Below are 13,435 nucleotides of genomic sequence, written 5' to 3'. Positions count from 1 at the left end.
AAAATTGCTCTATTTTCATGTCCCCCTTCTGAACTTCCCTTTGTTTTCTTTGGTGCATATGGGGGGGCTATTTTTATCACTCCCAATCAACTTTCCTCCCCTCATCAGAAATCCTTCCTTTTAACAAACAAGTAGAGTTAAACAAATGAACACGTTCTTTACCTCCTTTTTTTCTCCCTCATTTTTTCTCTTCTCTTTCTTCTTTTTCCTCTCTCCTTACTCTTCACTCACTCCTTGGTTTGGCAAGATAGATAAAAAGATGTTGCAGGGTATCCTGACATGGGCAGGCTAAAGGTCGTGTATGGGCAGATAAACCTTCCAGAAAACTTTTATCTATACTTGTATCTGGTGTCTTCCCAATGGACCAAAGGGGAGGTATCTTGTTTTGGTAGAAAGTGAAGCATATTTTCAGACATCTTTTGATCAATTAATGCTGATTTTTTCCTTTTATTTCATCTTTAAAAATACTATTTGCTATGAGGCATGCCTCCTTCTGGGAGAAATAATGATGATAATAAAAAAAAACTCCATCAATAAAAACATTTTAAAAGAGCATTTATTTTAGAATCATAAAAGCTGGATGCAAGCTTGATATAATACTCTGTCATTTTTCTTACCTCCCTGTTCAAGAAACTCCTATGGCTCCCTATTGCATTTAGAATAAAATAAGAAATTACTCCATTTTGTATTTAAAACCACTTCAAAATAAGGCCCCAATCTGTTTTTCTAGACTGATTTCACCTTACTCTCCTTTACAATATATGTTTGCAGCCAAAGTGACCTCCTTTCTGTTCCCTTATGTGACATTCTATCTCCCCAATCTGGCTGCAGGTTCCCCTCCATGCTTTGAAAGTTCCTTCATCTCACCTCTTCTCAAAATTCCCAGACTGGGAACGTTACTTTTGGACCTTTGTGAAGGAATGGTTCTTCCTCTTCTGTAGGATGGAATTGTATGGGGCTCTGAATCCTAACAAGGACCACTATCGGACATTGCTTATTCCTGATGTCATTAGGATTAGTGACTGTGACTTACTGCAGTTAACCCAGGAAGCTCTACTGGCTTTATGGCTAGCTCTTTGTTCAGTCATTCATTCATGCCCAACTCTTTGTGACCTTGTGGACTGTGTCCACAGGATTTTCTTGGCAAAAACAGTCCAGTGTTTTGCTATTCTCTACACTGGTGGTTTAAGGCAAACAGCATAATTAGCCTAGGGTCTCATAGCTAGTAAGTGTCTGAGATCAGATTTGAACTTAGGACTTCCTGACTGTAGGTGAAGTGTTTTATTCACTGAGCCATCTAGATATCACTATGCTAGTTTAGGCGTATCCAAATTTGCTTTACTTTATCTACTTTCCTCCTTAAGCCCTAGAAAAACCAATTTGAAAAACTACCTCACTTAAAGGGACTAAGGTAGAAGTTCTTATCCCTTTTGGTTAGTCTGGTGGAGTTTTTGGACCCCCTTCTCAGAATGATGTCCGTATATGCATAAAATAAAATAAATAGAAAGCCAATTACATTAAAATTCAGTTATCAAAATGCTATTTAAAAATTCATAGACCAGTAGATTAGTTATTGTCTAGGGGACCATTGTATTACTTGTTGAGGACAGAGAGAGAGAAAAATTGGAACACAAAGTTTTGCAAGGATGAATGTTAAAAACTATCTTTGCATAGATTTTGAAAAATAAAAAAGCTATTAATATAAAAAAAAAGCAAGGGTGGGGGGAAGAAGATAATGGAGGGATCCATAGGTGGGGGGAGGTTAAGTAATAGGAGGCAAATTAAGAAATAGAATTAAAATAGAAGATTTAGCATAAATAGAAAAGAAGAGATATACATAAATACTACAACATAGATGGGAAGTAGAATTTATTAGAAAAAAAAGTATGGTTAGTAATCACTGATCTTAGACACAGTCAAATTTAGAGATTCCATTAAGAGAGAAATTTACGTTGTATGTCAGTGATACTAATACTGTTCTAGATGTATGTTTACATATGGGCAAATGCATGTGTGTGTATATATGTGTTGGCGTATATGTGGATATGTATGCACGTTGTGCTATATATATGTGTGTATATAGATATATGTATATGTGTATGGGTCTGTGAATAAACGTGAATTACATATACATATACATGTATAAAACCATGTCTGTTTATAAATGGGTATATACAGGTATGGGTGGATATATATTAATTTAATATAATTATAATAATATTATTCATATAATATAATATTTATTATATTAAATTATAATATCAATATAATATAATTAATAATATATACAATGCCTGCTTGGGGAAGGCAGGAGGGATGAAAGAGAACAAAAATAGCAAAATAAAAAAAAATGCACAGCAGAGAACAGAACAACCTTCAAGGAAATAAAGGAAAGATGGATACTCCTTTTCCTCCTTGACCTCCCATGTTGTTGGGGGATAAGAAGTTTGCTCTCAGGAACCCTCCCCTAACCCCAAATATGATGAGAGAGACATTTTGGAATACATAGGAGACAACTAGACTCCAGCCAGATGGAGTGTTAGATACCAGGGCTGAGAGACTGGAAAGGGATGGTAGGCTTGGGTGCAGAACTGGATAAAGGAAGTCAGGAATTCCTGGAAGAGGGTAATATGGAGCAAGACTAGGAAAAAGGGGTAGGCATAGGCAAAAAAATTTAGGGAGGGTGGATGCCCGAGAGAGAATGATATCTGAAGTCAGAGAGGGAGTGGTAAAAATTGTCCTAGAAATGGAGCAGAGCAGGAAACAAAGAGGGCAGGTCTGTCTTAGACAGATAGATGGAGATCGACAGAGAAGGAATGCCAGACAGGTGGACAGATGAAAGAACTTGGAGTGGATCCTTAGTCATAACCTTAATTCCCTATCTTACCTAGGTAGGGTGGGGGCATTCTCCCTGAAGCCCTGTAATTCCTATCACCCTCAGTGCTTATTTCCTTTCTATTGAGATTCCCTCCCCCCCTTCCCCACCAAGGGCAACTGGGAGGAAAATGAGGACAGCAGCAGGAGGTGAGATGTCTAAGCCCAGACAGAGTCTCTAGTTCAGAAACCTGGCCTCCAGGGAAATGGAGGGAGGGGCCAGGGAAGTGGAGGATGAATCTAGAATTTGAAGAAATGGGCACCTGCTGGAAGCTTGCGTGCTGGTGGTCAGCCAGTCCAGGGAGCCTTCTTTTGGGGGTAGTGCCTGTCATGGGTAAGAATGGAAGTTAGGAGATTCAGAAGAAGGTAAAAGGGACTATGTGGGCCTATCTAACAGAGTTAATCCTATGAAGAGCAATTTTCCTTTCTTTTTTTTTTTTCTTTCCATGAATTTCTTTTTTTAAATTAATTTTTTAAAATTAATTTTATAATTATAATATTTTTTGACAGTATATATGCATAGGTAATTTTTTTACAACATTATCCCTTGTACTCCCTTCTGTTCCGAATTTTCCCCTCCTTCCCTCCACCCCCTCCCCTAGATGGCAGGCATTCCCATACATATTAAATATCTTATAGTATATCCTAGGTACAATATATATGTGCAGAGCCAAATTTTGTTGTTGTTGTTGTTGTTGGTGTTGTTGTTGTTGTTGCAAAGGAAGGATTGGATTCGGAAGGTAAAAATAACCTGGGGAGAAAAACAAAAAATGCTAACAGTTTACACACATTTCCCAGTGTTCCTTCTCTGGGTGTAGCTGATTCTGTCCATCATTGATCAATTGGAACTGGATTAGCTCTTCTTTATGTTGAAGATATCCACTTCCATCAGAATACATCCTCATACAGTATTGTTGTTGAAGTGTACAGTGATCTTCTGGTTCTGCTCATTTCACTCAGTATCAGTTGATGTAAGTCTCTCCAGGCCTCTCTGTATTCCTCCTGCTGGTCATTTCTTACAGAACAATAATATTCCATAACCTTCATATACCACAATTTACCCCACCATTCTCCAATTGATGGACATCCATTCAACTTCCAGTTTCTAGCTACAACAAAAAGAGCTGCCACAAAAACTTGGCACATACAGGTCCCTTTCCACTCTTTAGTATTTCTTTGGGATATAATCCCAATAACAGCACTGCTGGGTCAAAGGGTATGCACATTTTGATAACTTTTGGGGCAGAATTCCAGATTGCTCTCCAGAATGGTTGGATTCTTTCACAACTCCACCAACAATGCATCAGTGTCCCAGTTTTCCCACATCCCTTCCAACATTCATCATTATTTGTTCCTGTCATCTTAGCCAATCTGACAGGTGTGTAGTGGTATCTCAGAGTTGTCTTAATTTGCATTTCTCTCATCAGTAGTGATTTGGAATACTCTTTTATATGAGTGGAAATAGTTTCAATTTCATCATCTGAGAATTGTCTGTTCATATCCTTTGACCATTTATCAATTGGAGAATGGCTTGATTTCTTATAAATTAGAGTCAATTCTCTGTATATTTTGGAGATGAGGCCTTTATAAGAACCTTTAACTGTAAAAATGTTTTTACCAATTTGTTACTTCCCTTCTAATCTTGTTTGCATTAGTTTTGTTTGTACAAAAGCCTTTTAATTTGATGTAATCAAAATTATCTATTTTGTGATCAATAATGAATGGTCTTCTAGTTCTCCTTTGGTCACAAACTCCTTCCTCCTCCACAAGTCTGAGAGGTAAACCATCCCATGTTCCTCCAATTTATTTATGATTTCGTTCTTTATGCCTAAATCTTGGACCCATTTTGATCTAATCTTAGTATGTGGTGTTAAATGTGGGTCCATGCCTAGTTTCTGCCATACTAATTTCCAGTTTTCCCAGCAGTTTTTGTCAAATAATGAATTCTTATCCCAAAAGTTGGGATCTTTGGGTTTGTCAAACACTAGATTGCTATTTTTATTCACTATCTTGTCCTGTGAACCTAACCTATGCCACTGATCAACTAGTCTATTTCTTAGCTATTCCAAATGGTTTTGGTGACTGCTGCTTTATAATACAGTTCTAGATCAGGTACAGCTAGGCCACCTTCATTTGATTTTTTTTTTTCATTAATTCCCTTGAAATTCTCGACCTTTTGTTCTTCCATATGAATTTTGTTGTTATTTTTTTCTAGGTCACTTAAAAAAGTTTCTTGGGAGTCTGATTGGTATAGCACTAAATAAATAGATTAGGTTAGGGAGTATTGCCATGCCATCTTGATTATATTCGCTCAGCCTATCCAAGAGCACTTAATATTTTTCCAATTATTTAAATCTGATTTTATTTTTGTGGCAAGTGTTTTGTAATTTTGCTCATATAATTCCTGACTTTCCTTTGGTGAAGAGCAATTTTCTATCTTCCTTCCCTTTTCTCCTCTTTCCCTAGTAGAGGAAGGAGAGCTAAATTTACAATCAAGATACCTGGTTTCAAAGCCTTCTCCAGATCCATATCAGCTGTATGGCTGTGAACATTCTTTTATCCTTCCAGAGGATCAATTCCCTTATCTAAAATGAGAAATAATTCCTTCTGTAGTCCTGACATCAGGGGGAGTATGAAAGGGTCAGGATCAAATGAGTTAATTTGGAGTTTGCATATGGATTGGCTCTTATCAACATGGATCAATCAGTAAGAACAATCTTTGACCATATAAAGAGAATTTTAACTGTGTCACAGTAACACAGCCAAATTGAGTTATAACACACTGGATGGGTTCTGCCTTAGGGAACATGCATTACTCTGTAGGCCTGGGAAGTGAATGCTAAGGCTGACTGCTGAGTCTTTTCACATGGCTCAGGATTACACAAAAATAAAAAGTTAGAAGCTCATCGACACTAGGAAAGGGATCTTACTAGGAAGCCAGCGTGAATACAGATAAATATCCAGGAGTTTGCCAATGCTCTGCCCAGAGAGGCTCCAGAGATGCACCTGAAGCATTCAGGTAACATCCTGTTTCTGATGGTTAGGAAACCTGGAGAAATTTGGTAGGGAAGCTAAGATTGGGGGAGGGATGGTTGAAACCTTCAGTACTCTGACCATGAAGATAGTTTAGACACTAGAGAGTTCTGACTAAGATGCCAAGATAGTGGTGATGATGATGGTGGTGGAAAAAGAAGACTCTGAATAATATTCAGATCATGGATGAGCCAAGGGAAGAATAAAGCCTGTCAGCAGGACTGCAAGCATAGACACACCAGGGGATGTGATAACCTATGACTGAAGTCCAGGAAATGGAGGCCTAGACCAAAAAGGGCCTGATTAAGTTATCTAAAAGTTGAGGAGGGGACAGAGTATAAACTTGATATAAAGTCTCAAACCAGAAATAAAAGCTGAAGTTATGAGTAAAAGAAGATAACCAAACATTACAAAGAGGTAACATTGTTCAAGAGATTTTTCCTCTTCAGGTGGGCTCAAAAAAAAGAATAATTTCACAACTTGAAGTAGAACCTTCAAAGAAAATTCTTGCCCAAGTAGTGAATTCCAAATTAGAATGGAGTAAACAGATCTCAATGACTCCAAAAGATAACAAAAACTATTAGTACAAAATCAAAAGATTGAAAAAAATAGGAGAAAATGTAAAATATCTATTTTTTAAAAATAAGTGACCTAGAAAACAGTTAAGGGGATATGTTAAGAAAAATGACCAAAAAACCTCTACATACTATATTTTATGAAATCATTTTTTAAAAAATCCAAATCTGTTAGGACTGGAGGCAAATAGAAAATACTGTTCATTTCTTGAAAAAAATCCAAAGATGAAAATTCCCAAGAATGTCATCGCCAATATCCAGAGCTTTTAGATCAAAGGGGAAAAAATATTATAAGCAGCCAGAAAGAGACCAAATACCATAGTCAGTATCACATAAAACTAGGCATCTATGGTAGATAAAAGAGAGGCAATTTTGGAATAAAATATTTCAGAAGGTAAAAAATAGAGGCCTAAAATCAAGTATTATTTCTCTTGATGGCTTAATTATAAGGGGGAAAATGGAACAGATAATCTTAAAGTTTTCCTAATGAAAAAACCAGAATTGATTAGAAACTTTAAAATGTAAACATGGAAATCAGGAGAAACATAGAAAAGTTAATACATTTGACCCAACGCATGTTACATTCTAATGGGGAGTGGGGAAGAGACAGCTGTTCCTTCAGAATCCTCATTTCTTCAAGGGTCACAGAGAATTAAATAAGATAAAAAGAGAATGTGAATATGGTTTTATTTTAATCCAGCACTATTAAGAGAGGAAATAAAAGGGATGAGAAATGCAATGGGGAAGAGGTAAAGAAGAAAGGAATGGAACTTCCTATTTCTTATAATGCGAATACATATAAGAAGAGTGTGTAAAAATGGAGGAAAGAATGGGGAGAAAGGACACCATATGAAACTCAGTCTTTTCTGAACTGTACAAAGCAGAACTGAACATGCACACATACACAAAAAAAGTTTGGGGTAGAAATACATTTAATTAAATAGGGAAATTGCTGGAACTCTGTCTTCCCAGAAATCAGCTGGAGTCAGGATCACTAAACGTCTTTATTCTAGATCTTTACCGTCGCCTCCAACGCCAGGTCACGAGTGCAAGTGAGCGTGAGTTCCACCACCCAAGTTTCTCTTACTCCTCCCACACAAGTCACTTCCCCCTCTTTGTCCCACCAATCAAGTCAGCACAGAACACATGGGGAGGGTCAACCTTCAAACAAGTTACTAGGGAACTGTCCAATTGGCAATTAGTCTCACGTGCTTCATCATCCAAGTGCATTGCTCAGTTCTAGCCCTTTACAGGAAATAAGCAAGGACAGAGAGAAGCTTAAGAAGAAAGACAAAATAGATAAAGAAAATAACTATAATTCTAATGTTATATAAACTGGTTGCAAAAATAGAAAAAAGAGAGGCCCTACCAAATTCCATTTATAACACAACTATGGTCCTAAAGCAGGAAGAGACAAGGCAGAGAAATAAAGCTATAGAATAATAGTCTAGTAAATATCAGCACAAATATATTGAATAAAATATTAGCAAAGAGACTACAGAAACATTAAGTGTATGTATAAATTGTGTATTGTGGATGTACACATATATATGATGACTGAACTAGATTTATTCTAGAAATATAGGGTTGGTTCAGTATTAGGAAAACCATATTTTATGGTTTTATTTTAATAAATCACATAATTACATCACTAGATGAAGAAAAATATTTTTGACACAACATTAATTTCTATTAAAGGGGAAAAAATAGGAACAAATGGATTTTCCATAATGTGGCAAACAGTACGTGTCTCTAAAACTGAGAGCCAGAATTTTGTGTCCTAAAAAAACAATAGAGGTCTTTCCAATAAAATAAGAAATAAAAAAAAATTAAGAAAAATATGTTAATACTGAAATCTAGATTTCAAGTACGTCACAAACAATTTCATAATTTAGCATTATTCTAAACCAAGAATTTCTATCTTAGAGATAGAAACGTCCAAATTGACAAGTCTTTTCATGCTTTTGGACATTTCTCTATCTCAAGACAATTAGAAGTGACATTTAAGGAATCTTAAACAAAGAAAAAATCACAATATATCAAAATGCAATTTGGGGTTCAAATTCTGGAGCAACTGCCACTCAATCTTTAAGTAAAATTTAAAGTTAAAAACTTTCCTTGACTACTCCCTCCAAGGACTAAAGGCTCCTATCTATGATCCGTACTTTAATTTCCTGGGAACCAGAAAGGCAACATCTTAACATGATCTAAATGCAAAGAGGTGTTTATGTTCTGAGTTTGAGTACCAGCCTCAATCCATCTCCCCAAATCCTTACTTTTTTGTTTTTGATTTTCTACAGAGAAAAGAGGGAATGATCTCATATAAAAAAAAAAGAATTTTAAAAATATGATTCCACAGAAGGATGTCCATTACTACCATCATTACCACTTTATTTAATATAGTTCTAGAAATTCTAATTATATAAAAAACAGGGGGGAAAAAGCATTTTGACAAAATAAACATTAAGAAGAAACAAAATCACTTTTTCAGGATGATGTAAGTTTATGGAGAAAACTCTAAAGATTCAACTAAAATTAATTACTTTGGCAAAGTAGCAAGTTACAAAATAAACCCATATATTTCATCAGCCTTTTATATTACCAACAAAACTCAAGAGATAGAAAGAGAAATGCCATTTAAAACAACTAAAAAAAAAAAAAAAGAGTCCACTTACCAAGGCCTACACAAAAATTGAATGAGTACAACTGAAATACTTTTTACAGAAATAGCCCTTTAAATAATTATTGAAATAATAATTAATCATGGTTGAGGAATATACATATAATAACAAGGAAATATTATCAAAACTAATTTTTAAAAATTCAGTGCTATAGCAATCAAACCATCCATGGATTTCTTTAGGCAGCAAGAAAAAAATAGTAATAAAATTCATTTTGAGTAATAAAAGGTCCAGACTTTAAAGGGAAATGAGCGAGAGAGAGAGAGAGAGAGAAAGAGAGAGAGAGAGAGAGAGAGAGAGAAAGAGAGAGAGAGAAGTAAAGGGATCTATCAGGACTATATCTCAAACTAGACTACAAAGTAATAATCACCAAAATGGTACTGCTTAAAAAATAGAACAATCGATCAGTGGCACAGTTTAGGTACATAAGATTCAAGAACAAACAAAATAATAACACAGTCATAGTCAAAGACCCTAAGTATCCAAGAAGGAGTCTCTATTCTCCAAATACTAATGGGAATACCAGAAACTAGTCTGGCAGAAATTAGGTTTAGACCCAAATCTCATACTACACACCACAATAAGCTCTAAATGGTAAAAATAGTCACATCGTGAATAACTTAGAGGAATAAGGAAGGTGAATTTTTTTTCACAGCTATTAATGGGGAAAGACTCTTTAACCAAATAAGGGACTGAGAGGATCAAAGGACAATTTTGATTACAACAAATTGAAAAACTTTTACACTATTAAAAATCAATGTAGTTGAAATTCAAAAAGAATAATTTTACTGGGGAAAATTTTTTGCAACAATTTTTTTTCTGATATATGTTTGTCCTCCAAGACATATTAGGAACTGATTGAAATGTATAACAAGAAACATTAAACAATGAGTGGTCAAAGGTACAAAAATAGGAAAAAGGAGGAAAAGGAAAAGATTGAAATACGAGGGATTGTGGCTTTGAAAAAACAATTTCAGAATTCTGGATCATGGAGGTGAAGTAATTATGGGTAAGAAAAAAGAAATGTCTATCCTCATTTGTGGTTGAAGCAAATGAAGAAAAAAAAAATAATGGGATTATACTGATTTTATTCCTACACCATCTTGGGTTATAAACCTTATCTCAAGATGGCATGGAATGAGGTACATAAGATGATACCATGAATATTGTACAGGCTCTAAGCTCTCCATTATAGAATCCCTGGAAATAAAATCAGCCTCCTCTTTTCCCAATATCTTGAGTAGCCTCAACTTTAGCACCTGTGATGACTTAGAAGCTGAAGATTAAGGTTGATAGAATATCCTTTGTATGATAGTCTAATGGATCTGTTTCTTGCTCCTCTTAAGTGTGGGGAAGGATATAATAAAGGTAGAAGGAGCTTCAGTGGCTCCCTATTGTCCTGACGCTAAAATACAACCATCTCTGTTTAGCGTTTAAAACTCAAGGTCGGATGCCAAACTATCTTTCTAGGCTGATTTTCATATCATTCCCTATCACATACTCTATGTTCTAGCCAAATTGGCTCACCAACTTCCTACATTTGACATATCATCTTCCACATGTAGGTCTTTATATAGGTTATTACTCATGTCTGTTCTGTTCTCTCTTCTTACATCTGTCTCTTAGAATAGATAGCTTTTTTTTTCATGGGCCTTCTTAAATATTATTTCCTGAAGAGGGCAATTCATAATCCTACTGTTGTTAGTGCTTTTTGCTATCCCAAGTATTTATTAAGAGCTATGGGGTCACCTAGTAGTGCAGTGGATAGAACACAGGACCTAGAGTTAAGAGTATCTGAGTTCAAATTCAGTCTTAGACATTTACTAACTGTATGACCCTGAGCTAGTCACCTAACTCTGATTACCTTCCAACAAAAACAGAAAAAAAGCTACATACCAGATGAGCAAGTCACCTAATTGTGATTATCTCCCAACAAAAATTTAAAAAGCTATATACCAGCATTGAGCTAAGCACTTTACAAATGTTATTTAATTTTATCCTTACAATAACCCTGGGAAATAAGTGCTATTATTACTTTTCTCATTTTGGGGAGAATGACGCTACAGAGGTTAAGTGAAATGTCCAGTCACACAGCTAGCAAGTTAGTGTCTGAAGTAGGATTTGAACTCTCTATACTTATTGACTCCAGGTTCTGTATTCTATCCTCTACACTATTTACATTGTATATATTTTCTACTTACTTATCTTTGTATATGTTGCTTCCTCCCACTAGAATATAAAGTCCTTGAGGTCAGGGGCCCCATTTCATTTTTCTTTTTTCATTTCCAGCACCTAGTATAGCCCTTTTATATAATGGGTGCTTATTAGATCCTTGTTGAAAAAATAATTTAATATGTTAGAAGTAAGTATAGACCCTATCCCTGTTTCATTGTATTCTTTTCTATGACAATTGCTTAATAAATGGGGACATCAATTTAGGTGAGTCATTTTAAAATTGTTTAAAAGGATATCAAGTCCCTTTAAAGGACTTGATTTTATAATTGATGAACCTTAACTCCCTTTTTTATTGTTAGTCATTTTTTCAATCATGTGCAACTCTTTCTGACCACATTTGAAGTTTGCTTGGCTAAGATACTGGAGTTGTTGACCATTTCCTTCTCCAGCTCATTTTACGGATGAGGAAACTGAGGCAAATTTGCTCACAGTTGGAGTTTCTTCAGCAAAGATACTGGAGTAATTGGCTATTTCCTTCTCCAGCTCATTTTACAGGTAAGGAAACTGAGACAAACTTGCTCAAGGTCACACAGGTTCATATTTGGACTCAGTTCTTCCTAACTCCAGTTTTGGACCACCTATCCACTGCATCACTTAGCTGCCCTTTCTGCCTCTTTACCCTACCTCAACCACACAAAAGTAGTATCATACTCTTATTCTTCTCTTTGCTCACAGGTTTCACAATGCATGTACTCTGAAATTTCTCTCCTGGAACAAGCTTCGAATCCTTCCAGTTCTCTTTGTGTCCCTCACCCTTTTCTAAACCCATTCACATTCTTCACTGAAACCTTCAGTTAGTCCACTCCTCCGTTTTCCCACACTGTCTGTCTCCCTTGCTCTGGACTTTCCTCCTTTCAAAATCTTGACTACAATTTTTTTGCTCTTCTCTACCTTTAAATCTCTCTACTTCCTTGTCCTGTTGTAGCTCTGGATTATTTCCTGTACTTACTTCCTCTGCTCCTACTACATGTAGACTACTAAAGGCCAAAGGAGGAAATTACCCAAGTGAGCTGATTTGGGTTCACTACTTCATAACAGTCCTTTTATTCGTCCCTACTTCATTATTTATTCCACTCCTACAGCATCTGTTCCTAACTCCCTTTTCTTTCCTAACCCTTCTATATTACATTAAGGCCATGAGTTACTCTTTTTTTCTAATTCTAACTTCAAGTCACCTCAGTATTATTCTGTACTCCTTTTCTTCTTCTCCAAGGAAGATTGATGATTGATCTGGTGTGAATGTCCAGTTTTTGTTTTTGTTTTTTTGTTGTTGTTGGAATAAGTATGTGGGAACTGGGAGATCACTTGTTCAGGCTGCCATTTTTTCTGGAAGTCATGAGCTTGTCTATATTATCTAATCTGAAATGGCCCTTTACCTCAGAGAAATAATGCATCTACTATTCCCTAATTAATTCTCTGATTCTCCACAGAGTTCCAAACTTTATCTGTTCTCCTCAAGTCTCAAACAACATCCCATATCTCAGGAATATATTGGTAAATATTTAATAACCAATCCTCTGAAAAAAAATGTGCCCAAGACATTTTAAGTTTAATCTGCATTAATGTTTTTATCATCATTTTTAGAAGTCTAGACAATTAATAAATCAAGCCCTAATTTTTAACCTTTGCCAATTTCCAATGCAAATTTAATAATCAGCTCTTCCTAACTGGTTTGAACTGACTTCAGCACTCCCCTGAGTGGAAATCCTCTTCTCTATGTTCACACAGCTATCACAATAATTTAAAGCCTCTTTGCCTCTTGCCTGAACCATTACTCTTGTCTCCTATTTGATCTACCTATCTCACTCTCTCATTCCAATCTATACTTCATGTGATCACCAAAGTAATTTTCAAAAATTCAGGTTAGATCATGTTACTTTCCTATTCAATAAATTCTAGTAACTTCATATTGCCTCAGATAGAAAGCTTTTCCCTACCTGGACACTTTCTGCATTCATAAGAAATGTCTACCAGACATTTCTTATATATTTATTATATAAAAAAGATATTCCTTTCCACACCCTTCCATCTAGCATG

Source organism: Sminthopsis crassicaudata, chromosome 4, assembly GCF_048593235.1.
Source record: "Sminthopsis crassicaudata isolate SCR6 chromosome 4, ASM4859323v1, whole genome shotgun sequence".
NCBI classification, from domain to species: domain Eukaryota; kingdom Metazoa; phylum Chordata; class Mammalia; order Dasyuromorphia; family Dasyuridae; genus Sminthopsis; species Sminthopsis crassicaudata.
The sequence above is the reverse complement of the archived record's forward strand: the minus strand, read 5'-3'. Positions refer to the sequence as shown.